The following is a 5,492-nucleotide window of genomic DNA, read 5'->3' as shown; positions in this document are numbered from 1 at the left end:
ATCCTTTTTACCATTTTACAGGAGAAAAATGAGAGAAGGCGCGTTAGCGGGTCTTTTGTTACGATTGTTCTATGTGCGTTCGTTTATGGAGAAAAAGCAGCTCTTCTTTTGTATATAAAATAAATATGTTAAAGGAGCATTTGTTGCGGCGCATGGGAAAGTGCAATGAAGAGAGATCGAGCGAGAGAGAGAAAGAGAGAGAGAAAGCGAGAGAGAGAGAGAAAGTGAATGCCGAAGATCGCGCGCGTTTCTGCGCTACGAAACGGGAATATAAACGTCGCGAGTGTGTACGCGAATATCGGCGAAAATGGTTTTCCCTCCTCTATCCCCTTTACTTCTCTCCCTTTCGCAACGCGTTTTTTCTATGTTTTTCCTATTTCTTTTTTTCCCCACCCTCTCTCATCCGACTGAGTCTTATACGGTGTCTGTATAGCGAGCAACTTGACAGTCGCTGTGAAGAAAAAAACGCGTCGCTGAGTGTAGCAGCAAATTGAACGTGCCATAACAACACCATGCCAATATTATTGATAATACATATTGTTTTTATACTTTACGATCCGTTCAACAACGTCGTTCTGTCAGTCAGTCAGTCAGTCAGTCAGCCAGTGAAGCACGGGGCCTATCGACGCGAATTTGCCCTCAACTCTCTTATACATCTTCTTTTCTCTTCAACCACCGTTCTCCTTCACCCCTTCTTTCCCGCCCTTCTTCGTTTGTCGATCGAACTCGACGAGCAGACTGAACAAAGATACCAACAAAGAAGCATATGAAAGCGTCCCTCACCTATTTTGATGAATCTTGGTTATGTTATAGACAGCTATGCTGTTTCGCACACGTATTCGAAGCCCATCTGAATCTGCAGGGATACTTCCACATGTTTCCTTCTAAGGAGCTACTTCTTGGTAATCTTAATGTAAGCCTCATTTCTATCTCGCTCGTCGAACGTTCTGTATGTTACCGAAACGAATCGAGCCGTGGGCAAAGCAAGAGAACGCGATTCACTCGTCATTCAGAGCACTTGGGCAAACTTATCGCGTACGTATAAGAATACGTGAGAAAGGAAGAGAAATGCTGACTGCGGAATGCGTTCGATCGAGGAAGCGAAGTACCTCTACCGAGTAAGTACGGGGCAAGGACGACCAGCGACATCTCATAAGACGAGCACGAGGGAAAAAGGAGACGGCAGACCAGCGGCGTCACCATCACCACCAGGTCGTACTGACAGACGTAGCCACTAGACGAGAATACAAGACTCGCGAAGTCGCGCGATGTATTATTGTATGCGTGCGTGTATGCAACGATGACTGCACTGTACGAGGAGGGTGACGCGAGCGGAGGTGATAGTCCTATCAGCGGATAATCGGACATGTCAATTGACGCGCCCTTGAACGCCAAGTATGGCGAAGATTCTCCTCGAAGAGGAGGACGGTATATTCTTGAAGCTCGCTCGCGTCACGCTACCTCCCTCTTCACTTTGCTAGGAACGAGACTACGTCGCGAAGGATTCGGCGGCGGCGGCGGCGGCGGCGACGGAGTGCCTGCGGTGACACCGGAAGTTGCGTTCGATATCTCGCGGGGGAACGTTGTTGATGCAAGGAGATGCGTGCTTCCGGGAGAATGCGATCCTCGGCGGGCAAACTCGCTCGATATGGCCTACAGTCCGCACAAGAGGAGGGTATCGAGAGCAGTATGCGCGTCGTTAAATCCTACGGGTCGCGGGTGATACCCCCCTTTTCCTCCCTTCATTAAGGCAGACGAGGTGGAAAGGTCCTCGAGCGGACAAGTCGGATTCGGAGCTCGTGTCTCGCTTCAAGGAGTGGTTGTACCATATTGTAAAGTATCAATCGCGACAGTTCTCAGCTGCGTTGTACAGTGTTTTCTAAGTATCTAGTTGATAGAGTGTGTAATTGAGGAGGAACATTGTATTTACATTAATAAGTGATCTGTATCAAATTCATTCTCGTATAGCCGTACTCTTACTCATGTAGATGCTAAAAGTGATTTGTGTCATAAAGAAAAACCTATAAATAAAATTAGCACTTTGAGAACGTTGTCGGCCGCGTGTGTCTTTTCCCTCATCCCCGCCGTGGATAGAACTTTATGAGTACATGGATAGAACTAATGACATTTCTGAAATTTTGCTTCTAGATTAATTGTGCAAATTTTACTGCACTTGAAAACCAATGGAGCTAATGGAGGAAATCTTGAAATATAATGTTATATAAACTTATAGTCCTACCTTTATGCTACAAATTATTACTTATTATCTCTTGCATAGTTTAAAATACTTGTTCCTAAATTATTTCATATTCGACTATCACGACATTCTATCTTCATTTAAGGCTCCTGGTTCCTCGCCAGGGAACTCTTGATTACTGACGTCAGAAGCGAAAAAACGTATACCCAAAATTCTTGCAAAATATACTGAAATAAAAAGATATGTTCATAAAGTGACACTTGGAATTGATTGAACACATTTGTAATATATTTCAAAAACTTTCCTTTTACTCTAACAATCAATAAAAACCAATAAATTAACGTGAGGAAAAGAATCGTTAGGCTAAAAAGAAAGGCTATATGTCACGTTAATTTTTACGAGATTATCTATATCGATTGTTAAAACAAAAATTTTCGAAATATTTGACAAATATGCTCAATCAGTCCCAACTGTTATTTATGAACATTATTTTTCATTTCGATATATTCTGTAATAAGAATTTTAGGCATATGTTTTTCTGTTTCAGATGTCACTAGTGAAGATGAGCACAGAGGAGCCTCATTGTTCTCTTAATTTTAATAAAAAATATATTGACTGTGTAACTCGCTGCATTGTAAATAGAGTATACCCAGTAAGCAAAGAACTTTAACATTTAGAAACGTTGACGGCTTTATGTGCATTGTTTGGATATTTTTAATAATATTGCATTTATATTTTTCACATGTTATTTTGTGATATAATTTTTCTGAATGTTGTTTAAACGTTTTAAAAACATTACAAAAAATATATTTTTTAAATGTTACCTTAACATTTATTTGAGGTCAATGCAACATCTTAAAAATATTTCTACCGATTAAAACATTATAGCAACCCTATTTCAACATTATTGAAACTTCTAAATCGTGGTCAAAGTATGTTCATAATGATGTTTGATACAATATTAAACACTACATATTTGACAATATTACAGGTTCTTCAATATCATTGTAGCAACGTTGTATTAATGATTTCTTGCTTACTGGGTATTTAATTGGTATATATAAGCAGATATTAAATCTAATATGGATTAACAGCTAAATGTATATATGAAACACAATATGAACTTTCTTTCTTCATAACACTTTGATTATTTCTTGTTTTACTGTTGTTGGGAATTTTAATAGGATTTGAAGATATGAAAGAGTGAACAGAAAGAAAAGCAAACATAGTAAGGTTCAATAATACTATGCATCGATAAAAATTTAAATTTCTACACGGTACAATCATAAACACATAGAAGTGTAATATTGGCAGTTGCCAACAAAATAAAATTCATTACCCAAAGGACATTATTAGGTATATAAATCAGCGAGATTACGTTCGAGATTATACGATAAAGGACTCCGCAGAATCCTTATGGGAAATGGCTTTCGGCTAATTTTTTTTTAAATTTGATATGTGTAGTTCTCAACACGTAAAACAAAAGTGTCCAAGGTCCCAAGGTCCGATCACGAGTAGTTTTCGAGATACAGCACTCCAAAGTTGGACTTTTCGTACTTTATTGCAGCGTAGTGCGGATGCAGTCGATGTCGATGCTTACGATTAAAGTGGGTGTATAGGTGCTTGTTTTTTTGCTTGTGTGTGTGTGTGTGGTGTGCGCGCGCACATTATTCATCAATAATCTCAATATTCCGAGGTTTATCTGGAATATTGAGCATCCAATGTGGCATTGAGCAATGACATGTCAGGGTATTTGATATTTCCCTGATGTGCAAAACCTAGGTACCACAAAACGTAACGTGTGCATATGTACCTAAAGTACGAACTCCAGACTGACACGTACAATAATATCCATTAATTGGCTCATTAGGATTGTCAGCAGCATTCTCATCATCCCTATTATCGATCTCGTGGGCATTTATCAAATAAATCTAGCACCTTCGTATATTCAAGATAAGCTAAGGGATAATGATGAAGAATTTCAACTTGATCAACATTTCAACGAGCCAGGTTTTCTGAGAATTAGGTTGTATTCCAGATTTCGTAATGCAACAAGACATCAGATCTTCATTTCATACGAGATCGATAATAAGGATGATTAGAATGCTGCTGACAATCCTAATGAGTTAATTAATGGACATGTCAGTCTGGAGCTCGTACTCTAGGTAAATGTGCACACGTTGCCAGCGGTTTGTAGTAGGTTTTGCATCAGGGAAATATCAAATATCCTGACACGTCATTGCTCAATACCACATTGCATGCCGCAGACCGAGAACTTCCAGATAATCCTCGGAATATTGAGATTATTCATGAATAATGTGCGCGCGCACACCACCCACCCACACACACACACACACATACACACACACAGTAGAGAGGGTTTGGAGTTATAAAATACTGCGGGAGTGACGAACCGTGGGGTCCTTATTTCTCCTGACAGACAGACACACACACACACGCACACACACAAACAAGCAAGCACCTGTACATCCACTTTAATCGTAAGCATCATCGTACATCGACATCGACTACACCCGCACTACGCTGCAATAAGGTACGAAAAGCCCAACTTTGGAGTGCTGTATCTCGAAAACTACCCGTGATCGGATCTTGGGGTCATGGACACTTTTGTTCTACGTGTTGAGAACTACACGTATCAAATTTTTAAAAAAATTAGCCGAAAGCCGTTCCCCATAAGAATTCTGCGGAGTCCTTTGCGAGAGTACGTTCTAAAGTAGGTATTTGTAGCAAATCATCCACGACCTTTGATTAAGAGGATAATTCAATACAAAATTTGTTCATGTTGCACTCTTTGCACTTTTCGCACTTAGAATGAGACGGACGCAATTATTCGAATGCTGGTAAAAGCAAGAGCGAATAGATCGAGTGCGAAAAGTGCAAGCAATATGAACAAACCATAGATTTACATTTACAGACCGTTATTCAATTGTTTGTATCAATCTCTCGTTTGAAATAAATATAGCTTAATCGATATAACTTGAGATTCATAAAGTTAAAATTATTTGCTAAATAATGAAGAATTTTACCCAGTAAGCAAGAAATCATTAATATAACGTTACTACAATGGTATTCAAGAACCTGTAATATTGTCAAATATGTAATGTTTAATATTGTGTAGAAAATCATTATAAACATACTTTGATCGCGATTTGGAAGTTTCAATAATGTTGAAATAGGGTTGCCATAACGTTTTAATCGTCAGAAATATTTTTAAGATGTTGCATTGATCTCAAATAAATGTTAAAATAACATTTGAAAAATATATTTTTTGTGG

This window comes from Odontomachus brunneus, unplaced genomic scaffold, assembly GCF_010583005.1.
Source record: "Odontomachus brunneus isolate Ranch 3 - 2012 unplaced genomic scaffold, Obru_v1 Obru_scaffold_074, whole genome shotgun sequence".
In the NCBI taxonomy this organism is placed as follows: domain Eukaryota; kingdom Metazoa; phylum Arthropoda; class Insecta; order Hymenoptera; family Formicidae; genus Odontomachus; species Odontomachus brunneus.
This window is presented reverse-complemented; position numbering follows the sequence as displayed.